The 27,174-nt window shown below is 38.8% G+C and overlaps 1 long non-coding RNA gene across 1 annotated transcript; it reads left to right on the forward strand.

Moving 5' to 3' along the window:
- Positions 1–232: 232 nt before the first annotated feature.
- LOC113628973 (uncharacterized) lies at positions 233–3,429 on the forward strand. The gene is made up of 3 exons (XR_003436307.1): positions 233–388; positions 641–718; positions 3,175–3,429. It is a non-coding gene; the product is annotated as an uncharacterized LOC113628973 (long non-coding RNA).
- The last annotated feature ends 23,745 nt before the right edge of the window (positions 3,430–27,174 follow it).

Raw genomic sequence — 27,174 nt, forward strand, 5'->3', positions numbered from 1 at the left:
GTTAGCTAGAAGTTGAAATTGTATTCTAGCATCTGTAGAATGTACCTGCCTTTCACACACCACAATCACTGCAAAAGAGGTAATTCTTTTTGCCTCATTTGTAATTCTGTGATATAAATTCTGAAGTTTCACAAATTGGCTATGATGGTTATTACAGTATTAACATGGCTACACATCTCTTTGGTTAGTTTACAAGCTTAATTAATCATGTTTCATTTTCTTTCAGGCTTTCATAGCAGCTTCTTTTAATTTTAAATTGAGATTTATAAAAGAGAACATTTTCTGAGGACTCTTCAATTCTGCTGTCTTTAAAGAAATTCCTTCTCAAAAGAGTTAAATTAATCAACATTCAAGCCAAGACAAGGAAAAGTGGCACTGGATGTGGAAGGTGAATGTTGACAGGGACTCAAGATCAAAACTTTTGAAGTATGTTTCTGCCACTGACTGTGTGGCCTATGGGACGCACTTCATCTTTCTTGGCTTCATTTCACTTGTCAGTTAAAAAGGGCATAATATTTATATCCACAGTGTCTTGTAAGTCATTCATTTTTTGATTTTCATAATGAACACGTTGTTCATATTGAAGCGAGCCTGTTATTATGAACAAAGGGTCACAATGAAAAATTCCTTTCCTATGCAGAGAGCCTGAGGGGCAGCTCCATTTCCTATTCAGCTTTACACCTTTGCAGATGGGTGAGACTTGAATTGCTGCCTAAAGGTCAGTACTCAAAGTATTTGCTGACTTGGCTGATAGGATAAAGCCTAGAGTTTCAATCTACCTATGTAAAACACCTACTCTCTAGTACTTAGTAGAAATAAAACCTGGCTGCACTTAGGGAAGAATAAAACCTTATTTTTACTGAGGGCCAAAATTCTTATGTTCTAGGACACTATTATTCAATAGCCATACCAGAGAAGTAAGATATCAGGTGTAACTCACTTAGCTTTCAAGTGTCCTTAGAACCATAGTCTTCACCACTGTGAATAACACAAAGAATGTGTTTTTCTCCTGTAGCTGTTTGTTCATATCAAAAGAAGTGATGCACATAAATTCCTTATTAGTTAGACTTATGGTATCTAAATTTTGAAAATATCTGCCCGTTTTGTTTTTTTTCTTATCTCCCATCAAGTGTTGCCACTCTAATGAAGATACTAAAAATGAAAATCTTAAAACTAAATCAGTCAATTCTAACTGTCATACATAGAGCAAAAATTATATAAGGAGGCAAAACTATAACAAAGACTGAAATTAGATTTGGGTACTATCTTCCTTATAATTGTAAATTTTCTTCACATTATTACTAGCCTACTTCTTAGTTACAATGAGTATTACTGTGGCTATTTTGCTAATTCCATGACTTAAAATGTGCTTACTGTTTCCCATGCAATGCCAAGTACTGAACTAACAATTTCACTAGACAACCCTGTCAGTGGCCACTGTTATAACCCTCATTTTATCGATGAGGTGGAGAGGTTAAAACATATTTCCAAGGTTCCATCACTGGTAATTGGTAGAAACAGCATTCAAATCCAAGTGTGTCTAACTTTAATTACTAAGCAGCACCTTGTCTGCTAAATAGCATGTTGCAGTATTAGTTAAACACTTCTCATATACATGTTTGCAAATTTAGGTTTAAAATGATTCCCATAAAATGGATTTTTGAGGTAATAAAAATTACCAACGTATTCTGTAAATTTTATTGCCCCCAAAATAAAAGAAACCGCTCCTCTTGTATTTGAGCATGAATGAAAGTTACCCACTTTCCATGGTTCTCCTCTTGTGCCTAATTCCCCACATCTGCAACCTCTGTGTTTAAAATCTCCACAGAATAGTGCGATGGTTCTCTAAGTGTGGTCCTCTGGTCAGCAGCGCCAGCATCACATGGGAGGTTGTTAGGAATGCACGTTCTTGGGCCCTACCCCATATGTACTACCACGTCAGAAACTCTGGGAGTGGGTATCAGCAACGTGATGCACTTCGAAGTTCAAGAACCATTGACCTTGAGTGTTCACAGTGCAGATGGTGAAAAATACTATGAAAATTGGTATTTTATATGTGTTTTATAAAGTACAGCACAGGGAAGGAAATTAGGAGCATGGAGGTCGTGACCAGATGTATGCATACTAGATACCAATCATTTATTCAGGTGCTTAAGGTTATACTAAAATAGATGACTGGAATCATTGTATATGTTTCCAAGTGGCTATGATAGACTTCAATCCTTGACTATCATTCCCAAAGACCAGAATGTTAGCTAATATTCAGAGATGACAGAACATGATGTTTGCTGTCTCCTGGAAAATTAGAAAGTGAATACTTTTCATTATAGTCCAGTGAACAATGATAAGTGCTGAATGGAGATCTCAGTTTAATCCTGGCCTTATTGTAGGTTGAAAGGAAGAGGAAATACTTAGACTCCTTCCTCCCTCCCACCTTCCTAAAAACTCCGGGAAGCAGCAGTAGCAGTAGCATCACAGTGATACACTTTCTCAGTGCTTACTGTGTGCTGGACAGAAGGGAACACGTTCCATCACAATCTCTTAACATTGATAAGATAAAATTACATTTCTGCTGTTTCTGTTCTGCTTATACATCAAAATTATATTTCCCTTACATATTGGTAAAAACCTCCAACTAAGAATTTTTTTTTTTTTTCTTGCGGTACACGGGCTTCTCACTGTTGTGCCCTCTCCCGTTGCGGAGCACAGGCTCCGGACACGCAGGCCCAGTGGCCATGGCTCACGGGCCCAGCCGCTCCGCGGCATGTGGGATCTTCCCGGACCGGGGCAGGAACCCGTGTCCCCTGCATCGGCAGGCGGACTCTCAACCACTGCGCCACCAGGGAAGCCCTCCAACTAAGAATTTTGAGAATCAGATGCTTGTAGAGACGGGGCTGCTGCATATGAAGCTGTGCACCATTGGGAAATTACTGGAAGTTAATGCTCCCTGGTCTTTCATTTTCTCACTAGCAAAATAAAGGTTAGATTTTATGATCCTCTGCCATCTAAGATACTGAACATTCGTGATAAAATTCAGAAGGAATCTTAAAATAAGATCATGCTCCAGGAAATTGGCTACCTGCTCAAGTCAGAGGAACGCCAGAGCCTGCAACATCCCCTCACTTTGGAAGAGTTGGTGGCTCATGACTTGTCCTGCCTTTTCTTCTTCTACAGCCTTGGGCCAGGTCACATCTCTTGGGCTGCACTCATCTGAACAGACCTTGCCAAGAGAACATATGCCAGAGCAGCAGTTGGCTGAGTGGTCCTCACCAGTGGAGGAGTGAGTGGATTACCAGAAGGGCTCTGCTGTGGCTCCCAGTTAGTGAGGAGTGATGTGGCTGGGACGCACTGGCCTGGCCAAAAGAGCATTCTTTCACCTCTAGCCAATTCTCATCATTCTCCACAGAATGTGCCATGTTGGCTAAAGCCATGAAGGTAGATAGCATAGCCTCAAGCATACACCTGTCTCCTAATTTGAAAATTCCAGGGTTTTAGAGGGGAAACACAGTGCAGTGGTATTTCTCATTAGGCGACAGACAGCTTAACGCTTACAATTTGATTGATAAAATGGAATTTTTTTATAGTCCAGTGGGCTCCAAATTGTTATTGTTCTCAGATCTGTATTGCTTGGTCCTTGTTAATTCAATAAGCAATCTGTATCGCTAGTATAGAAGACAAATAGCTTTTATAAGTGAAGATCTAAAAACTGAAGTGATAATAATATAACTGAGAACAAGGTTTCATTTTTTTTTCCAGTGCAGATTGTATGTTTGGTAACTTCCATGCAAGCAAACCAATATGGTCGTCTTCTGAAGGCCATAATTGAGATGACGAATTGTGGAGTCTCCATTGACTGTCCTACCATGGAAACACGGTGAGGGCCGCAGTGATTTAATTATACCAAGAGTTACTATTGGAATAGGTAAGCGCAAACACGAGGAAACTTCTGCAATACTTCTCCCCACACACTCTGCCCCATAGCACTGCTTCTGCTTTGGAAAATCACTTTTCTAAAATAGCAGTTAATTACATCTGTCCCATTAAACAACTGTACACTGAATAATATCTACATTAATAGAATAAAGCCTCTGAGGAATAACTCTTTGGCATCCTTTTCTTTGCCAAGGTCTCTGGGAGCCGTGCCAGGAAAATACAGTAAAATCTCTTGGCCGAAAAGTTGTGTCCTTCCTTCCCCGCTCTGTGTCTCCATCATCTATGCCATTTTTTAAAAATCTGTATTATCTTGCTAGAAATGTGAGAGGCTTGCTTTAGTTTATTTGAAACCTGCCTTCTATTTTCAGTGCTATGGTTCTGTTTCAGTGGAATGATATTCTAATCTCTTCAGAGAACCATCATCTTCTTTGAAGTTGATTCCCCACGTTTTTGATCTATATTTTCCAGATACTGATGCAAGTGCTCCATCACTACTCTTCACAAGGCTCTCATCCCTGCCTTGCTACACTTTGCATGGTCTCTTCCTTTCTCTGAACCTTAAGCCACAAAGAGGCAGGGCCATTTCCAAAATCAATTCCTGGCAGGAGAGAAAGGGCCTCCATGCATCAGGAAACCGTTTCAAAGGTTAACAGTATATCCAAGGGCATTAATTAAACTTCCTTCATAAATAAAGGCTCAGTGCTGTCAAAAGGTGGAATGCATGAGGAGACAAGTCCAAGACTATAGCTTCCTTCACAAAAAAGAAATGAAGCTTTTCGCAGACAAAACCTATTAAACACATTCACCTCCAGATTGTTAGATGTGTCAAATAAGAGGGAGAGACAGCAGAAGAGCCCTTAATTCAAGGAATAAAGGGCACCTTCTCTATTCTGTGTCATTGTGGTCTTGTCTCTAATTCAAAGAGCTCTGAAGTTAGTGATAATTAAGCAAATGATTGATACTGAACAAAGATGATTTTTTAGGTTCATTTGATATCAGTTTTCTTCAGGGAGAGAATCTGTTTATTCCTTTTAGCATTGATCCCCACATAGGAGATTAAAAAAGACACAGCCTTTGTTAAACAGCTTAAAAGAATTGGAGAATTTTCTTTCCGAGGCTTTGACTGATGAGATTCTTTGCCAATTTATGAAAGGAGAAAAATGGGAAAATTATAGAATAAGCTGTCATAGTCACTTTAGTTAGAGCATTTTCATATTTATGTCTGCTGTCAGCATTTAACAAAATAATGTCAAGGGCAAGGAAATAAACAGCCTGACTTTCGTTGTCACATGGGTACTAAGCCACATCAAGATGAAGTGCAGGCATTAGAAAACTGTAAGTGAATACTAGGCACACAGAGAGCTGGAGCAGCTTATCCAGTCACCAGGCTATAGCGTATCACATATTTCTTAGATGTGAGTGAGTGGCATGTCAGAGATTAGGCAGAAAGTACATGATGCAGAAAGAAAAATCCGCTTAAAATATATCTAATAAAAATTCAAAAGATTGTTTAATTGAAGAGGTCTATTTTTTGTATTAGAGTTATTCAGCCTACTTTTAAGTGGAGACATGATAGCTGCTAAATCTTCCAAAGGGTAATGGACATGAGGGATCAAGTGTAGTCAATCCCCCAAGCCTCAGCTTCAGGCTTTTATTTTCAGTCAGGAGAACTCTTTTCAGGCACCCATTTCCAGTGCTTATCCATTTCCCTCTTTCTCTCTGGACTTCTCCTCTCTCTGTCTCAGTGGCTCACACCCCCTTGAAGACACAAATAGTTGGGGGCAAAACACAAGAAGCAAATGGAGTAGACTATTTTCAAGGTGGAGAGTGTCAGGGATAGCCAAGGCTGGACACTGGCTAAGTGGATAAAGGCTAGGAAGAAGCATGGAAGGGTCCGAACCTTGGCCAGGTGCAAGTGATGGCATTATACATAATTCAAAGCTCCAGAGGCAGGGTTAGGGACCGAGGTGCAGAGGAGCCAGGAGCAGATGGGAAGTAGCTCCTGGGACTCAGAGACTTGCTTTGTTCCATCCTGAGTGTATATTTTTTTATTGAGACAGGATTGGCTTACAGGACCAGAACTAGGGTGGAGTAGAGAGTTGGTTACTTTTTATCACATGATATCCAAATCTCCTCAGTGTAAGGGGAAGAGGTGTTAAGATTATATGTAGAGCGTATTCCTACAATAGTGGGTAATATCTCATCCAAAACAAATCAGGGAAATCCAAACCCAGGGAGAAAGTGGGACTGAGGGCCATGCAGGATGCTAGCATTCGTAATCAAGAGGAGAGACTGGAATTGTGGACTATATTGTAGAAACGCAAAAGTCAGTTGAGGGATCCAAGAATCCAGAATTGGAAAACATGAAAATAAAAATCCCACAAAGGAGATGAACCCCTGACAGTACTGATCAGGAGAAGGAAGACATAAATAAATAATATTATGAGTGAAAGGGGACTCTTCCTATAAATAGAAATTAAAAAGGTAATAACACTATCAACAACTATATTCCTACAATTTTGAAATGTGAGATGAAATGGAAAAATTCCTGAGAAAATATAGGTGTAGAAATGATCTAAAGAGGGTTAAAGCTTGAATAATTCTATAAGTATTAAAACAAACTAGTCTTCAAATCTTCAAATAAAACAGATAAAAATAAAATTTTTCAAATAAAACAGCAGAATCAGATGGTTTTACAGGCGAATTCTACCAAATGTTCAAAATGCAGAGTATCTTTAATTTATTTAACTTTGAATTTAACAAACTCTTTTTAATGGTAAGAAAAGAGGGAATATCCAACTCATTCTACAAAAGAAGCATAACCCTCCTATCAAAAGCCAAAAAAGACATGTAAAAGGAAAAATTACAGGTCAATTTTACTTTTCAATATAGGTGTAAAAAGTCCTAAAAATAGTTTATATTAGAAAACTAGAAAATCAAATCCAATGTGTATTAAAAAAGAAAATACACCAAGGCAAGATTGGGTTTATCCTCAATAGGCAAAAAGAATTTATATTAAAAAAATATAACTCACATTAATAAACATTTAGATGGTGAGCAAAATTAACACTTTTAATATATTAGAGGATCAGAGAAATCTTACTATAGAAAAATATATTTAAATTTGTTCAACTTGAAATTTTCCAAGATTTACTTGAATACTTAATTATTGTTAATCTTATCATGAAGAATTACGTAAATATTTGCTATTGAATATTTAAACTATAAACAAACAAAATGTTTAAGAGTCTTTTAAGATAGATTCTATATATATAATTTCTCTTACAGAACAACGTGGTGTGATGTGGTCTTGGGGCAGGAGCCATGAGGTGGGAACTGTGGCCCTGTCGCTGCTGTGAATGAACTAAGTGGCCCTTAGACTTATTTGCATCACAGCTTTCTAAAATACAAAATTATAATCTTCAAAGTTTATTTCACCTCCCTAGAGTTTTGAATTCTCTATATTAGGAAAACATAATTTTTTTTACATTTATGATTTGTGCACGTTTTTGTATTTGTGGTACTTTAATACAACTCACCAAATAAAAGTTCTATCACTTTGATAAATTGTGTGATATCAGTTGTCTAACAAAAAAAATAGTTCAAACAATTTAAGCCTATAACTGTTATGATCCAGAGCCCAAGAGGAACTGCATGGCACCCCTCCTGAGCACATGGCGTTTGGGCGTGGTCATTCAGTCGTGCCTGCCTTGACATGGGCAAGTTCACTCGAGGGTTATTTGGACACTGCATTTTTTGCAGAGTACATGATATTTATGCAGATGTCATGACAAAAAATAGCAAATCGTTAAACTTTTCACCAAAAAATATTATAAATTTCTGTGTGAGATTTACACAGAAATATAGCCTCCTCCAATCTCTGATTCTCACCTAGAACCTAATCTCCAACTTCTTCCTGAGCCATACTCTGTCCTACAGAATCAAAACACCTTATGGCCAGAAGAGTGCCTGACAGATAGTAGGCACTGAATCAGTGATTTTTAAAGGACTGAATGGATGATGATTAGAATTTCACTTTCTGTGCTGACTCCCCACACCCACTATTGAAGGCATGACTTTTTTCTTCCTTTTTAAAAATCATGGTGTACCTAGTCCCCAAAACAGATCTGTGCTTAGTGGATGGATTAATGATTACTGCAGTTGTTGAAGGGAATGACCAAGGCTGTTCAGTCTAACACAATAGACATTTATTAAAGACACACCACATGTTATCATATGATATATGTATGCATTGTAAGCAAGGTTATTGAAGTATATATAGTACAAAGAATAAAAATAATGAAGAATAAGGCAAAGGGTAAGTTCATGTAAGAAAATAGAAATAATAGTCTCTAAGTTGGCCCCCAATGGCCTCACCTCTTTGTCTCCATGCTTTTGTGCAATTCCCTCCCTTTGAGTGTAGGCTGGACCTGGTGGCTTCCTTTTAATTGAATAGAATATACCAGAAGTGATGGGACATCACTTCTGAGATTAGGTTACAAAAAGACAGTGACTTGCATCTTCTTTATTGCTTTCTCTGTTGCTCACTTAGTCTGCCATGAATGTGAACAGAAATGTGGAAAAGGCCCCTTGACAAGGAACTGAGCAAGTCCTCTGACGAACAATCAGAAACTTAGGACTTCAGTCCAACAGCCTGTGAAGTGCTGAATCCTATCAACAACCACGTAAGTGATTCCAAGGAAGCAGATACTCCTTTCCTTAAGCCCTTAGTTGAAAAGAGAGCCCTGGCCAAAATTTGATCGCAAACTTGTCTGAGACCTTGGGGCAGAGTCACCCAGCTAAGCTGCACCCACAGAAACTATGAGGTAATAAATGTTTGTTGCTTTTAAGCCCTAATATTTTGGGTAATTTATTATGCAACAATAGGAAACTAATATATTCAGGAATAAAATTAACACATCAACATATATATTGTATTGTGTAGTTGACACACGATTGCTTGAAGCAAACCTAAGTCTAGTATCTAAGTTAATGGAGAGCCAAAGCAGAGAGAGACACCACCATTTACAAGAAATAGTAACCAGACAATAAATACGACTCAATTGTTTATGAGAATCATTGCTTTCCTTCATTTTGGAGTCAGAAGTGTTTCCCATTAGTCCTCTTAAGGTGATCCCTGGTGACGTCTTTAATATCATCACTACAGTGAATAAATAGTGATCCGTAGGTTCACTCTCAATATACAACATCTCTCAACATATGTCAATGACAGAGTGCTGAAGCTTTGTGAGTATTTTTACAAGAGGCAACAAAAACAATGTAAAACAAACATTATTTTGATGGTCAGGATTGACCTTAGGAGAAAATTTAGAACGTGCAGGTAAATGTATGAATTCTAGCTCTATTCTTAATAAGAATTGAAGAGTGTAAACTTCAAGGTTGTAATCAAAGGCAAGAACCAAAAGTAAAGATATTTTGTTTTGCAATTTTAGTGTTTTTAAAAAATTTATTTTATTGAAATATAGTTGATATACAATGTTGTGTTAGTTTCTGGTGTACAGTAAAGTGATTCAGTTTTTTATATATATATTTTATATATATATTATATATTTTTTTATATATTATATATTCTTTTCCATTATGGTTTATTACGGGATATTGAATATAGTTCCCTGTGCTATACAGTAGGACCTTGTTGTTTATCCATTCCATATATAATAGTTTGCATCTGCTAATCCCAAACTCCCAATCCCTCCTTCCCCCACCTCCCCTCCCCCTTGGCAACCACAAGTCTGTTCTCTGTATCTGTGAGTCTGTTTCTGTTTTGTAGATAAGTTCATTTGTGTCATATTTTAGATTCCACATATAAGTGATATCATATGGTATTTGTCTGTCTCTTTCTGACTTACTTCACTTAGTATGATAATCTCTAGATCCATCCATGTCATGTTGCAATTTTAAAAGAGATCCATAAATTAAAAAAAAATCTATAAGGCAGAGGGTAGAATCAAGGTCCTTTTATTAAAACTAAGTACGATGGTCAGTGCTTTTGTAGTACCAATGTAAACAAGCTACATTAGAAAGTAGTTTTTGAAAGGGAGGGTAAAACAAGTAGTCTCATCCTCCAGCAGCTGTTCCAGCCAATGTCAACAACTAGTTGTGACATATAAGCCTGTACGTGAAATAGCTCATAGATGGCTACCAAAGCTTTCTCTCCTCATAGTCTCAGTTGTAGTAAGTTCCTCTCCTTGAAACTGCTCATTTTATCCTGAACTGGGAAATAACTGTACTAGGTATTCTGAAATGAACAGCATCTGTTTTCCTTTGCTCACTAGTAGCATATATATCCTCAGAGGACAATTTATACTTTCTTCAAACAAACAGGATCCCTTATTCCATGTGTTATTAACGACTAGGTAATAATTTTTTGATTAAGAAGTTTTATTAACTTGACTTTTTCATTTTAATCCCCTTTAATTTTCTGCAAATATTATTTCTGTCATACCTATCTCCTTGATATAATTGATCTCCTGGAGTACTTTAAAAACAAACTTCCTATTTATTTATGCGGCCTTCTAACAGAGCAGAAACCTCATTTTCTGCTCTGCCTTTTCCCCAATTTGGCCAAAGGAACATGAAATCGTGGGGATTTATGGAGGGAGATTTGTCAGTCTTTTCTTATTTACTTCGACTGTGAGATGTAAATTGAATTTGGGGCCTTTTCTTCAAGAATGCGTTATTTACTATCAAATAAGTTTATGTTAGTGGATCAGACATAGGTAAGGTATTTCTATGATAACCTTGTAAGGTGGGTTAGAGTGCTCTGGGTTCTAGAATAATGGCTTGCTTTCTTGCATGTGCAAACGTGGCTTTTGTTTCTGACTATCTCATTTGAACACCCTTGGTCTGCTGGAGAGTCAGTGTATACTTATGTAAAACTGAATAGTCTGAGGACAGCTGAACTACTTATTGCTGCCATTTTAACAGGCACAGCAGATGATCACATGATTGCCTCAGCGATTGTGATCATTGTTGATTGCGAATAGAGTGTATGAGAACCAATTAATAGTGTTGTGCCTGCTTCCTTCCTTGCTGAACTCATGTGACTTTACTCGATGGTAATTGTGGCATGCATGAGTTTGAGGAATGATCAAAACCTAAAAGAAAAATGAGAAGATAATGAAAACCATTTTAAAATATGAATGTGGCATATGTTAATATAAACCCATCATCCAGATTTCTTAATGGACTCGTTCAGTATTTAGATAATTCCAGGGAGACATGGAAATGGTGAGACCGTCTGATATTACCTCAGATGCATTAAAGAGCATTCATATATGTGGAATAAAGGATTATCCAAAATAATTAAAATTCAGCTGCAGTTACAGAATGAACATACCACCTCCTCTATCTCATCACTGTTACGTTTCTTTTTTTTTTAATGGGACTTCTTTATTTAGTGATTAATCAGGGATATTCAGCGATTTGCAGTGGGGCTCCTTATTATTACTGTGAAATAACAGAATGGTTCTGTTGTCCTTAGTAATTCGTTTGAGTTGGAAATGAGGAAAAGACAACACATTCTAGGGGCTGCTCAGTACTACCTTTATCTTTCTTTAATGTTTGTTAGCTAAATATGGAATTGTAATTTCCTCCTTAATCATCAAGGAGTCTTTGGCTAAATGGGCATACCCCCCCCAGGCACCATTGTTTATTTTCACCTTACTTTTTTGAAACATGTTATTTATAAACTTGCACAGTAGTCCACAAGCATTTCTATGGGAAAAAAGAAAAAAAACTCACCAATATTAAATAGCATCTTCAATGATGAAGTGCTCCCAGTAGCACTTCAAAAAAAGCTTTGTGGGAATGTGCTTTGCAAGAAGGAAGCAGACTCATTGCTGAAGTTGTTGCTTCCTTAGCATCCCGTGTCTAGGTGGGTAAACTGAGATTCACACTTAGGTCTGAGTGTCAGGCCACGGTTGTGACAAAGCAGCGCATCCTTTCATTTATCCTGCATTGGCGTGGATTTAGCCATCTCATCCCCATTTCTTCTCCATTTTGCCACTCGGCAAGTGATACTTAGTAGTTTTCCTACCTTTACCTTGTCATGGAGGATCAGAGATATTCAAGCTCACGTGCAGATTTATTTTCCCTAGACTTTGCAGATTCTATGGAAGTTAATTCTGTAGTAACCAAAATTCTTCTTATGCTAATATCAACGGACATTTTCAGCCCAAGTAGAAAATCTGAAATTTGAACTAAAACTGTCCTTGCAGTGTGTGTCTACAATCCAAAGGATTCTAACAAGCTAGGGTAAAGACTTGTCATTTTGGTCAAATTCTACATTTCCAATGTAATAATAATAATAACAGTAATAATGACAGCTATACTTCACTGATTGTGGAATATAGTCTAGGTTTTCATCCACACAGAAACGTTGCTGAGTAGGTTATGATTACCCAAGTTTTTCAAATAAGAAAAAATATGGTGTGTCATAGTTAAGAAATTCACCTGAAGTCTTACAGCTAGTAAGCGGCAGCGTTAAACTAATATTTGTCCATCATTGGTCAACATTTTATATTTTCCTGGTATTAGTTATATGTAGCCTTTTCTCCCCATATTGGCCCTTGCTGTTGCATTTATTGTGTTAAGATTTTTTGTTTTACCAAGGGTTATCATGGTGACAGCTGAAATGATTTTGAAATCAGTAGTAATTATTTATACAAAGAGAATTTTGAAAATTCACAATCCCTCAGCAAACATCTTGCCAAGAAATTAAGATAAAGATCTTATTCCTGCTTTTCATATGAGGGAAAAATAGAGCCTTACGCATTATAATCTACCTTTCCCCATGGGTTCTTGCAGCACACCTTGAGAGACTTACCTTTGGATGCCGAGACAGGTATTGTTCAGAAAATGCTTTACAGGTAGTGCTGTGTCTTCCACAAATCCCACAGACTAGCAGGTTGTGGTGCCATTCACGTGGATAACTGACCCTGAGGAGAATGATGAACTTAGATTAAAACAAATGAAAATGCCTTCTGCTGTGTGGTTAATTATTAACCTCACTATGATCAATTGTCAGAGATGGGGATCTATCTACAGCTTTAGAAAAGACCCTGATTAAGCCCAAGTGTTAATTATGACAAATCTGTAAATAGCCAAAGCTTATGCCAAATTGAAAATTACCTTTCAAGAATCTTGAAAAGAGAACATTGTTAGAGGTCTTATTTGATATGGCTAAAAATAATATTTTAGGTACAGAAGATACTCTCATTCAGAGGTCTTCCAAAACTTCAATTGCCCATTGCCAATTTATACATATATTTACACATTTACACAACACATATTAAGTGCATTGTTACACACACACGAAAATAGAAAGCAAAAGTTGTGAAGTAAAACATATACCTTCTGCACTTGTAATGGATTGGAAAAATTGTAAAAATCCCCTTGGAATTTTACATTACAACATGGAGTCCATTGCCTAATCCAAACTTCCGGCTCCGTAAAGCAGTTCATATAGCTTATACAGAGAACTTAGCTATAATTTGGTAATTTTTGCTCTAATCTTACGATGTTAGATAAACTGTGTGTTTTCCTAGTAAAGTTACAAACAGGAGATAAGTCTCTCATTTTATACATTCCCTAAATAGTGATATAAACATAATCGGAGAAAAACATTCCTATTAATACTATGTATCACCCATACAACTTCTGTTGAATGTGTATTTTGCCCTTCACAAAGAAGTTGGACAAAAGAAAGACATTTGAATAGTATTTCTTTGCCAATTCGTATTCACCACTTTTAAATCATATTCTCTTGTTTTCTGCTGCAAAAATGTAAGCGGAGAGAGACATGTAGGAAGCAAGGAAACTGCAAAAATCAGGAGGAAGGGAACAGAAAAAGAGGAGAGTGGAATGAAAACAGACAAGGCCATTTGTGAGGGATATTATCTACTGTGGGGTAGGGCAAAATGGAAGCCAGTTAGGTTACCAAAAGACGCAGAACGCCCCTTCCCTTCAGCAGCCCTCAGTGAGCTGAGGGCCTTTTCTCCGGCTGAGTGGGAAGCGGGTCGTGTAAACTGCCTAAAGTGCTATTGAAACCTATCTCCTGGAGGGTTCTGGAACATGTCTCTATTTGAAGAGTCTAATAATTGTGACAATGACAAATATCCCTTGCAGGACATTGAGAGGTGGTAGAAAACTGGAAATTCAGGGTTTTGTGATTCATGTGCTGCAGAATATATGCCTATTGATTTTTCTTTTCTTCTAAGAAAACATCCCTTTGATACATTCTGGCTGCAAAATTGGAAAGTGTGGCTTGTCTTGTTTTGTTTTGATTTGGTTTCCCTAAAGGGAAATGATCCATGGATTCTGTTGGGGATGGAATTTCATGTGAAATGTGATGTTCCTATAAATTATCTGGCCCTTAAGGTTATTGGCATCCCTGACACATGACTGATACGTAGATTCCAAGGAGGGTTTACTCTTTGCTTTCCCCCAAGTTTCAGAAGGGCAAGAATTACCAAGGGCCAGGAAGTGGTAATAATAAACTTCACTGTATTTTTAAGGTCAATATTATTCTCATTTTTATTAAAGGAGAATAAAGCTCATGAAAATGATCCACATATTGATGCTATTCACATCTTTATCATCATCACGTTTCATGAGGGAGATATCTATCTATCTATCTCTATAACCATAGATATGTGTCTCTCTGTTATTCTTAGTACTTTTTTTTTTTTTTCTTATTTTTTGTGGTACGCGGGCCTCTCACTGTTGTGGCCTCTCCCGTTGCGGAGCACAGGCTCCAGACGTGTAGGCTCAGTGGCCATGGCTCACGGGCCCAGCCGCTCCGTGGCATGCGGGATCCTCCCGGACTGGGGCACGAACCTGTGTCCCCTGCATCGGCAGGCAGACTCTCAACCACTGCGCCACCAGGGAAGCCCCTTAGTCCTTTTGTTAATGGTTGAAAAGAGATCAACAAAAAGGGTTTTTTTTTTTGTTTTTTAAATGCAATTTTTAATGCAGCATAAATATATTTGACAAATACTACTTTCATGTATGTGATTTCTAGCATATGAAAATCATCTTTTGTTAGCTGTTTTTAAATGTCTGTTGTCAATGTTAATTGAGATCTAAAGGAAAAAATAAACCAAAAAAAAATCTAGAAAAGTGATCTTAAAACAAGTATTCACAGCCACTTAAATCATTATCTACATGATGAATTGCACAGAAAGGAGCAGCAGCCACTAAATGTAAAGTAAGAGGTTTCTGTAATGGTTACATTTTTGTAATTCCCCTTTGACACCTATCTAATTCCTAGTGTGAAATAACTTTTGACTCTTTACTGGTTAATTTGAATATATTTTGTGGTCTATATGAAGTAAAGTCTCCTAGGAATTTATAATCCAGAAAGCATTCTTGGTACTTTGAAATCTCTTTGGAGTGATGTATGGTTATTTCATCCAAGATTACACTCTTAACAGGAGAATGTTATCAAGTTAGCTGTGCCAGAGAGAGAATGAAAGCTAATTCAGTCAAGTGACAAGAAACTCGGAATAATTTCATTTCAATCTCAGGTCTTCTAAAATAAGTTTTAGAAAGACCTTGGAAAAATCATTTAATATCCTTTAACCTATTCATGAAATAGTCTACAATCGTACTTAATTTACAGCATAAGAATTTTGTGAGACCCAGAAATATTGTTCATATAAATCAGGATGAAAATGAAAACTGGCTCATGTCTTATACATTAAAAAGTTAGAATTTGTTGAAAACTGAGTAGGAAATTAATTTTTAAGTTTTTCTCCTCTGTATTACATGTGAATTTGTGGTTATAAGAGTCATAAACTTTTAGAACTGGAAAGATTTTAGAAATAATCTATTTTACAAATGAAAGAATTAAGATCAAAACAAGTAAAATGGCATGCCCAGATCCCCACAGGGTTGAAATGTATTCTAGGTAAGGTTGTTATCTTTCTGCTAATTTGTTCTTTTTAGCATTCAAATAAGATTGAAAATCATAAATCATGCATCACCATGTCTTCTCTGAGCAATCCCCTCCCCAACCTTTATGATCCTTATGGAGTTTAACATGGCAGAAGCTTCTGTGTTCTTATGTGACAGTGCCTCCCTGGCAATAATTGGTTGGTCTAGGGATGTTGATGATGATGATGGCGATGCTAAAAATAGCCATCACTTGTTCATTGCTTACCACAAGACATACATCTGTGAGGCCCTTAAGATGCATAAATTTGTTTAATCCTCACAACGCTATGGGATAGCTACTGTCTTATCCACATTTTCCAAATGGACAGACTGAAATAAAGGTTAAGTGCTTTATCAAAGGTCACACGTCTGGCAAGGAGCAGAGCTGTAATTCAGTGTGGCTCTAGAATCTGTGCACTATAAAGAAGACACTAAGGGTAGTCACAGTACGAACTCCTTAGAGGATAGACCTCAGAGCAGTATTGCGAAAAATATGTAACATTCTGAAGTGCTAGGCATTTATTATTTTCCTTTCATTTATTTAACCAGTGTTCATGACCACCTCCTCTGTGCCAGGCTCTAGCCTCTGAGGCTTACAAGTAGGGAACAAAAAATAAACATGGGTCCCATCCCGAGAGGACTTACATTCTCATGGAGAGAAGCAGAAGGTAAAGAAACAAACAAGTCAGTACACAATAGTTGTAAGTGCTCTGAAGGAAAGTGTGGTGTGCAGTGCCACAGAGCTGATCTTTGGTACGAAACATGGAGGTTGAAGCTTGAATGGTGAGACAAACCAGCCACGTGAAGATTCAGGGCAGAGTGTTCTTAGCCTATGGCAAAGGCACATGGCAGAAAGGCACTTGTTGCATTGGAGGGACAGAAAGCAGGCCTCTGTAGCTGTGGATAAATGAGCTAGCTGGAAGGAGAGTCAGGGGAGTGAGTATGGAGAGGTCAGCTGGACTAACAAATTTGGATTTTATTGAAAGTCACTGGAAGGTTTGAAGTAGGGAGCAATGTGATTTGATTTATGTTCTAAAACAGAGATGGGCAAACATTCTCCAAAGGGCCAGATAGGAGATAGTTCAGGCTTTGTGGATTCTGTTGTGTGTACTCTATCCTACTATACTCAGTTCTGCAGGTATGGTGCAAAAGCAGCCATAGGTGATATGTATACACATGGGTAAGTCTGGGTTCCAGTAACACTTTAGGTACAAAGTAGTTTGCTGACTTGTCTTCTAAAAGATCATCCTGGCTGCTCCATAGGTCTGATGAAGATCTGATAATTATAAAGAATCAGAATCCCCTATGTAGTTCAGGCAGGCATATTCTCAGTGCTGGGTCATGTTCAAAGAAATGCCAATCCTTTTTCAAAACATCCTTGTAAAGCAATTGTAAATCTTTGCAGCAGTGCCTCAAAAAATGCCAACGAAGAGTTCCATTCATAATAATTAAGCCCTCCTAAAATCCTTGTGCATCATTGTTTTTCACAGAGCTGTCACCTAGATTTTTCTTCCTCTCGCCAAACTTCTCTAAACTCCCCAAATCCAGTCCACACTGACTCTGATATTTTCTCAAATGAATTCTTCAAAATCGATTACTTGCTTTTGTGCCAACAGTTTTCAGTGTTCACTGACTCCACCACTTTTTAAATTATCCATAATCCTCAACATTACTTTTCCCCTTCCATATTTTAATTTAGATTGACTATAAGTCTAATTATTCCCTTGCAAACAACCTTAACTTCCTTGCCTCTCTTTGCCAATATGATTTTTACTAGCAAAATCCCAAACTTGGTTAATCCCAACTATTTGTATACTAAAAGTTGCTAGAAATGACACACAAGCCAGCTCCCTGAGCTCAGCCTAAATCCATGACCACAAATACTATCTGACGATCTATGCACCCCTCATCCTATAGCACCTTTCTGTGTAGTTTGCTTGTTTACACTTTGAAACAGCAATTTTATGCCGTTTCCTCTCTCTGCTACCTCCAATATCCCCCCATAGTTTAAATTATCAGATAATGACATTGTCACATATTTTATTGAGAAAATAGAAGTTCTCAGAAGAAAATGTTCTCTTTTTTCCACCATCGAGTCCATCTAAATACTTCCATCTCCACACACACGCTCTACCTTCCTTCTCTCCTGTGATAGTGGCTGAGGGCTCCAGCCCCGTCAAAGGCAGCTCCTTTACTGGTGCTCTGGATATCATCCTTCTCTACTTCTTGGAATTTTACCCACATATAACTACCACCACACACCTTTTTTGGGCATTTCAGTTTCACATTCTTTTCTGGATTATTATCATCAACTTTCATGGCTTAAGAAAACCATCCTTTGAGCACACTGACCTGTAACTACTGTTCTATTTCTCCTGTTCTTCATTCCACATTTTCTTTACAATCCACTCCATCTGGGCTTCTATTACCATCAATCCACTGAAACTACACCTGTCCAGCTCACCAAGGACCTTCATGTTGTGTAATCCAATGGTCACTTCTCTTGACACTGTCAGATTTTCTCAGAAGAATTTGACATCATTCATCATTCCCTTCTTGAAAAGACTCTCCGCAACATCACAATTCCATGGTTTCCTTTTTCTTCACTGATACCTGTGTTCTTCAGCATCTAAACTGTCATCTTTTACTTCTGTGTTTGGCACCTTAATATGTGAGTCTCAGACTTTACTGCTAGGTCCCCTACATGTCTGTATCCAAAACCTCTCCCTAGGATATTTCATTCAACATTGAGGCTTTAGTATCATTTATATGCTCATGACTCTGACATCTATATCTTCAGCTTGACCACTCCAGACTCATGTGATCACCTGCCTATTTGACATTGCCACCTAGATGTCTAATAGAGAGCTCAAATTTATCATGGCCAAAAGGAAACTCTTACTGATTCTTTTTTTTTTTCTTTTTCTTTTTTTTGTGGTATGCAGGCCTCTCACCGTCGTGGCCTCTCCCATTGCGGAGCACAGGCTCCGGATGTGCAGGCTCAGCGGCCATGGCTCACGGGCCCAGCCGCTACGCGGCATGTGGGATCTTCCCGGACCAGGGCATGAACCCATGTCCCTGCATCGGCAGGCGGACTCTCAACCACTGCGCCACCAGGGAAGCCCCTTATTGATTCTTTTATCCCCAAATTTATTTCTCCTCCTATCTTTTCATCCATCCAGTTGCTCAAGGCTAAAACCTAGAAACTATCCTTGATACTTCTTTTACTCTCAGTTTCCATATCCAATACAATACTGAGTTTTGTCAATTTTATCTCCAAAATTATCTGGTATCGATCCACTTTTCTTTTCACCTTTATTGTGATCTTCATATTTCTCATCACCATAATCACAGCATTGAATGCAAAAACTTCCTAATTGGTGTTCCTGTTTCTATTTTTGCCCCAATTAATAACTAAAAAAAAAAAAGATACCATGATTTTTCAGTAACCTAAAGCAGATCACATTTTATTCCTGATCAAAATCTTTCAATGCTTCTATTTAGATTCAAATAATCAAATTGAGATTCTTCATCATAAGAAGGTCCCTGTTTTCTCTCCATCTTCATCTCTGTTTTTCCCTTTCTCACCCACCACATTCTAGCCAACAGGTACTGACTGTCTTGTACCGTTGTCTTATTGCGTTCTTGCCAAGGCCTCTTCATGCTACCCAATCTAAAATAATTCATTCCTAGGCAATTTTTAGCATTATTACTTTGCATTACTTCTCTAGAAATCGTTGATCATACCTGAAATTATTTTGTTTGAACAAGTGCACAAGAGGAGGGGCTGCATCTGTTTAGTTTAACCACTTTATCCTAGCACCTAGAACTGTCTAGCACAAAGTACAGGCTCAGTAAATATTTGTTCAATATATGATCCCTTACTCTCTTCAATTCTTCAACACTGTGTTTCTTATCTTTATCTTTAACCTGAACAATAAAGGCCCAGGAATTGGTCAGGCAGAGACCAAATTCTCCTCTACAGGCAGAAGATAAGCATAGCCCATGATTACATTAATACTGCACATCAGTAATTAATAATAAATCCACTTTTATTGAGTTTTCTGATGTGCTTTTGTGTATCATCTAACTTAACCTTCCAACCACCTTGGAATATGTATTATTATAATGGAAAACAGTTTTTTGCCTCTCTGTTATCTCCTCCTTCAGGGAGCACCCTTTCCTTATTCTGCAGAAACCTTGTGGTTGGGTGGAATTGATCTTGCCCCGTGGACCAAATGCTGGCTGGACCCATGGCCTGGATGATCATAATTATTTTTCTTCCTGAAACTACAGTTGGTTCAGGGCTGGTCACAATGATCCAAGCATGACTAATTGTTCTGCCCTAGGAAAGTTGCTATTTATTTCTGTGTGAGTTCCAGAATTATATAAGTCCTCTCAGCTCATGGTACCAAAAAGAAAGAAAGAAAGAAAAAGAAAAAAATGAGCTAGCAACTTTTCTACCATGTGTATAGGCCCTGGCACCTGGCTGAGAATGAAGCCAACCTCAAGAAACAGTCACAAGTGATAGAGACGGAGAAAAAGAACCATTGTTTGAGCACATGGATACCACTTGAGTAAGTTAGCACTTAGGATTCTTAACACTTTTTGGTAAGCTGTGGTAATAATTCTTTTCTGCACTGAAACTAACTTGAATTGCATTTCTAAAACTTGCATCCTATAAAATCTGAATTAATTGAATTATTTTTCTCATTTTACAATGGGATGGAGCTCAGAGAGAAATTAAGAAATTTGCCAGAAAGAAAATCTTTGAGTAAAAGCCTCTGACTTAAGGTCCTGTGCTCTTATACTGTATGTCAGTACGTGAGTACAAGGGGCTGGAGTCAAGATGGCAGACTAGGAGAACGTGGAGTTCGTGTCTCTTCACAACTAGGGCACCTACCAGGCACCCGTGGGGGACACCACAGACACCTAAGGGGACGGGAGGAGCCCCCAGCGACCGGGTAGGATGTGGGGCGTGGGGGATGAAGGGGGAGGAGAAGGGGAGGCAGGACGGGACTGGCGCCCTTGAGGGGCAGCTGGGGGAGGGGGAGGGATCCCACGCCCGAAGCGGGGAAATTGGGGAACCACTGGGAGGGCAGAGGATCAAAAGGGAGTGTGGGGCTTCCCTGGTGGCACAGTGGTTGAGAGTCCGCCTGCCCATGCAGGGGACACGGGTTCGTGCCCCAGTCCAGGAGGATCCCACATGCTGTGGAGTCGCTGGGCGCGTGAGCCATGGCCGCTGAGCCTGCGCGTCTGGAGCCTGTGCTCCGCAATGGGAGAGGCCACAGCAGTGAGAGGCCCGCGTACCACCAAAAAAAAAAAAAAGGGGGAGTGTGGCTAGGTTTCCCCTGCCCACTTGGGGAAACTCCTCCCCCCCCACCCCAGGGACCTGCTGAGATCTCAGTCCAGATTCTCTGCCCACCGAGGCCCCCTCCAGCCACAGGGGTCCTGAGGGAGCAGCAGGGAGGGAAGGGGGAGCAAAAGTAAAGGCCGGACCTCGGACCGGCATCCCTGAGGGGTGGCTGGGGGAGGGGAGTAGTTCCTACACCCAGCGGGACCCACCCACGGTTAAGGGTCCAGCGGCGACGGGGAGACCCTGGGGGAGACAGTAGGAGAGGGGCGCAAAGGAATGGAAGGGGCTGGGGCCAGTGTTTTCCCTGTCTACTTAGGCACTGGGAAGCCTGCTGGGCTCACGGGCCTAATCCTCTGCCCTCGGAGCCTCCCTCCTGCCCTGCAGAGCCCAAGCCCCTCCCCTACACCCCCACGCAGGGCCCTAAGTCTACACTCGGAGACCCCCTCCAGTGCACTGGGCCTAAACCCCACCCACACACACTCACACCTTCAAACTAGGAGAACTCCACATTCCAGAGGCCCTCCTTTCCACGTGCTGCCTCTCCCCTTCCAAGCAGGTCCTAAGCAGAGGCCCTACCCCATCTTGAATGTTGCCCTGCCTATGCCCCTGCTCCATGCTCAAACGTCACCCCCGACCTGCCTAGGTCCCACCCCACCCTAAACCCAGCCCCTGCCTAAACTCCACCCCCACCTAAACTCCACCCCCAGAGCCAAGACTTTTTTCCCCCTCTTTTAGATCGAGGTTCTGTTTTACCTTGTTGATTCATTGTTGTTGATTCTTTTAGATTTTTCTTTTTCCTAATAAATCTTTTATTTTTCTAATTTTATTTTATTCTTTATACTTTGTTACTGTTCTCTCCTTTGAGCTTGTCCCCACCCCCTTTTATTCCTTTCTTTTTTCTGTTGTAGTTTTATTTTACCTTGTTGCAGTTGTTTCAATGATAGCTTTATTTTCCTAACATATTTTTGATCTTTCTAATTTTATTTTGATTTTTATTCTTTGATATTGCACTGCTCCTTTTTTCTTTTTATTTAACCACACCCCGAGGCTTGCAGGATCTTGATTCCCAGGCCAGAGGTCGGGCCTGAGCTCCTGAGGTGAGAGCTCTGAGTCCCAACCACTGGACTAACAGAGAACCTCAGACCCCAGGGAATATCAGTTGGAGTGAGGCCTCCCGGAGGTCCTCATGTCAGCACCAAGACCTGGCTCTATCCAACTGCCTGCAAACTCCAGTGCTGGACGTCTCAGGCCAAACGACCAGTAAGACAGGAATACAGCACCACCCATCAAAAAACAAAAACAACAAAGAAATGACAAAAAAAAATGTTACAGATGAAGGAGCAAGGTAAAAGCCTACAAGACCAAATAAATGAAGACGAAATAGGGAACCTACCTGAAAAAAATTCAGAGTAATGATAGTAAAGATGATCCAAAACTGTGGAAATAAAATGGAGAAAATACAAGAAACGTTTAACAAGGACCTAGAAGAACTAAAGAGCAAACAAATAATGATGAGCAACACAATAAATGAAATTAAAAATTCTCTAGAAGGAATCAACAGCAGAATAACTGAGGCAGAAGAACGGATAAGTGACCTGGAAGATAAAAGAGTGGAAATAACTACCACAGAGCATAATAAAGAAAAAAGAATGAAAAGAATTGAGGACAGTCTCAGAGACCTCTGGGACAGCATTAAATGCACCAACATTCTAATTATGTGGGTCCCAGAAGAAGAAGAGAAAAAGAAACAGTCTGAGAAAATATTTGAAGAGATTATAGTCGAAAACTTCCATAACATGGGAAAGGAAATAGTCAATCAAGTCCAGGAAGGACAGAGAGTACCATACAGGATAAACCCAAAGAGAAACACGCCAAGACACATATCAAACTATGAAAAATTAAATACAAAGAAAAAGTATTAAAAGCAGCAAGGGAAAAGCAATAACATACAAGGGAATCCCCATAAGCTTAACAGCTGATTTTTCAGCAGAAACTCTGCAAGCCAGAAGGGAGTGGCAGGAGATATTTAAAGCGGTGAAAGGGTAAAACCTACAACGAAGATTACTCTACTCAGCAAGTATCTCATTCAGATTTGACAGAGAAATTTAAATCTCTACAGACAAGGAAAAGCTAAGAGAATTCAGCACCACCAAACCAGCTTTACAACAAATGCTAAAGGAACTTCTCTAGGCAGGAAACACAAGAGAAGGAAAAGACCTACAATAACAAACCCAAAACAATTAAGAAAATGGTAATAGGAACATACGTATTGATAACTAAAAAATGTAAATGGATTAAAGACTCCAACCAAATGACATAAACTGGTTGAATGGAGACAGAAACAAGACCCATATATATGCTGTCTACAAGAGACCCACTTCAGACCTAGGGACACATACAGACTGAAAGTGAGGGGATGGAAAAAGATGTTCCATGCAAATGGAAATCAAAAGAAAGCGAGAGAAGCAATTCTCATATAAGGCAAAATAGACTTAAAAATAAAGACTATTACAATAGACAAAGAAGGCCACTACATAATGATCAAGGGATCAATCCAAGAAGAACATACAACAATTGTAAATATTTATGCACCCAACATATGGAGCACCTTAATACATAAGGTAACTGCTAACAGCCATAAAAGGGAAAATCAACAGTAACACAGTCATAGTGGGGGACTTTAACACCCCACTTTCACCAATGGACAGATCATCCAAAATGAAAATAAGGAAACACAAGTTTTAAATGACACATTAAACAAGATGGACTTAATTGATACTTACAGGACATTCCATCCAAAAACAACAGAATACACTTTCTTCTCAAGTGCTCATGGAACGTTCTCCAGGATAGACCATATCTTGGGTCACAAATCAAGCCTTGGTAAATTTAAGAAAATTGAAATCGTATCAAGTATCTTTTCCAACCACAAGGCTATGAGACTAGATATCAATTACAGGAAAAAATCTGTAAAAAATACAAATACATGGAGGCTAAACAATACTCTACTTAATAACCAAGAGATCACTGAAGAAATCAAAGAGGAAATCAGAAAATACCTAGAAACACATGACAATGAAAACACAATGACCCAAAACCTATGGGATGCAGCAAAAGCAGTTCTAAGAGGGAAGTTTTTAGCAATACAATCCTACCTCAAGAAACAAGAAACATCTCAAATAAACAACCAGACCTTACACCTAAAGCAATTAGAGAAACAAGAACAAAAAAACCCCAGCGTTAGCAGAGGGAAAGAAATCATAAAGGGCTTCCCTGGTGGCGCAGTGGTTGAGAGTCTGCCTACCGGTGCAGGGGACACGGGTTCGTGCCCTGGTCCAGGAAGATCCCACGTGCCGTGGAGCAGCTGGGCCCATGAGCCATGGCCGCTGAGCCTGCATGTCCGAAGCCTGTGCTCCACAACGGGAGAGGCCACAACAGTGAGAGGCCCGTGTACCGCAAAAAAAAAAAAAAAAAGAAAGAAATCATAAAGATCAGATTAGAAATAAATGAAAAAGAAATAAACAGTAGCAAAGATCAATAAAACTAAAAGCTGGTTCTTTGAGAAGATAAACAAAATTGATAAACCATTAGCCAGACTCATCACAAATAAAAGGGAGAAGACTCAAATCAATAGAATTAGAAATGAAAAAGGAAAAGTAACAACTGACACTGCATAAATACAAAGGATCATGAGAGATTACTACAAGCAACTATATGCCAATAAAATGGACAAGCTGGAAGAAATGGAAATACTTAGAAAAGCACAACCGTCTGAGACTGAACCAGGAAGAAATAGAAAATATAAACAGGCCAATCACAAGCACTGAAATTGAGACTGTGATTAAAAATCTTCCAAAAAACAAAAGCCCAGGACCAGATGGCTTCACAGGCAAATTCTATCAAACATTTAGAGAAGAGGTAACACCTATCCTTCTCAAACTCTTCCAAAATATAGCAGAGGGAGGAGCACTCCCAAATTAATTCTACGAGGCCACCATCACCCTGATACCAAAACCAGACGAAGCTGTCACAAAGAGAGAAAACTACAGGCCAATATCACTGATGAGCATAGATGCAAAAATCCTCAACAAAATACTAGCAAACAGAATCCAACAGCACATTAAAAAGATTATACACCATGATCAAGTGGGGTTTAATCCAGGAATGCAAGAATTCTTCAATATACACAAATCAATCCATGTGATACACCATATTAACAAACTGAAGGAGAAAAACCATATGATCATCTCAATAGATGCAGAAAAAGCTTTCGACAAAATTCAACACACATTTATGATAAAAACCCTCCAGAAAGTAGGCATAGAGGGAACTTACCTCAACATAATAAAGGCCATATATGACAAACCCACAGCCAACATCGTTCTGAATGGTGAAAAACTGAAACCATTTCCACTAAGATCAGGAAGAAGACAACGTTGTCCACTCTCACCACTGTTATTCAACATACTTCTGGAAGTTTTAGCCACAGCGATCAGAGAAGAAAAAGAAGTAAAAGGAATCCAAAGCAGAAAAGAAGAAGTAAAGATGTCACTGTTTGCAGATGACGTGATACTATACATGGACAATCCAAAGATGCTACCAGAAAATTACTAGAGCTAATCAATGAATTTGGTAAAGTAGCAGGATACAAAATTAATGCACAGAAATCTCTTGCATTTCTATACACTAATGATGAAAGAGAAATTAAGGAAACACTCCCATTTACCATTGCAACAAAAAGAATAAAATACCTAGGAATAAACCTACCTAAGGAGACAAAAGATCTGTATACAGAAAACTATGACACTGCTGAAAGAAATTAAAGATGATACAAACAGATAGATATACCATGTCCTTGGATTGGAAGAATCAGCATTGTAAAAATGACTATAATACCCAAAGCAATCTACAGATTCAGTGCAATCCCTATCAAACTACCAATGGCAATTTTCACAGAACTAGAACAAAAAATTGCACAATTTGTATGGAAACACAAAAAACCCCGAATAGCCAAAGCAATCTTGAGAAAGAAAAACGAAGCTGGAGGAATCAGGCTCCCAGACTTCAGACTATACTACAGAGCTACAGTAATCAAGACAGTATGGTACTGACACGAAAACAGAAATATAGATCAATGGAACAGGATAGAAGGCCCAGAGCTAAATCCACGCACATATGGTCACCTTAGTTTTGATAAAGGAGGCAAGAATATACAATGGAGATAAGACAGCCTCTTCAATAAGTGGTGCTGGGAAGACTGGACAGCTACCTGTAAAAGAATGAAATTAGAACACCATACACAAAAATAAACTCAAAATGGTTTAAAGACCAAAATGTAAGCCAGACACTATAAAATTCTTAGAGGAAAACATAGGCAGAACACTCTATGACATAAATCACAGCAAGATCTTTTTTGACCCACCTCCTAGAAAATGGAAATAAAACCAAAAATAAACAAACTGGACCTAATGAAACTTAAAAGCTTTTGCACAACAAAGGAAACCATAAACAAGATGAAAAGACAGCCCTCAGAATGGGAGAATATATTTGCAAATGAAGCAACTGACAAAGGATTAATCTCCAAAATTTACAAGCAGCTCATGCAGCTCAATATCAATAAAACAAATAACCCAATCCAAATGAGCAGAAGACCTAAATAGACATTTCTCCAAAGAAGATATACAGATTGCCAACAGACACTTGAAAGGGTGCTCAATATCACTTATCATTAGAGAAATGCAAATCAAAACTACAATGAGGTATCACCTCACAACAGTCAGAATGGCCATCATCAAAAAATCTACAAACAAATGCTGGAGAGGGTGTAGAGAAAAGGGAACCCTCTTGCACTGTTGGTGGGAATGTAAATTGATACAGCCACTATGGAGAACAGCATGGAGGTTCCTTAAAAAACTAAAAACAGGACT

The sequence above is a fragment of the Aethalodelphis obliquidens genome, unplaced genomic scaffold (genome assembly GCF_003676395.1).
Source record: "Aethalodelphis obliquidens isolate GAN/ISIS:26980383/991018 unplaced genomic scaffold, ASM367639v1 scaffold25, whole genome shotgun sequence".
Classification (NCBI taxonomy): Eukaryota; Metazoa; Chordata; class Mammalia; order Artiodactyla; family Delphinidae; genus Aethalodelphis; species Aethalodelphis obliquidens.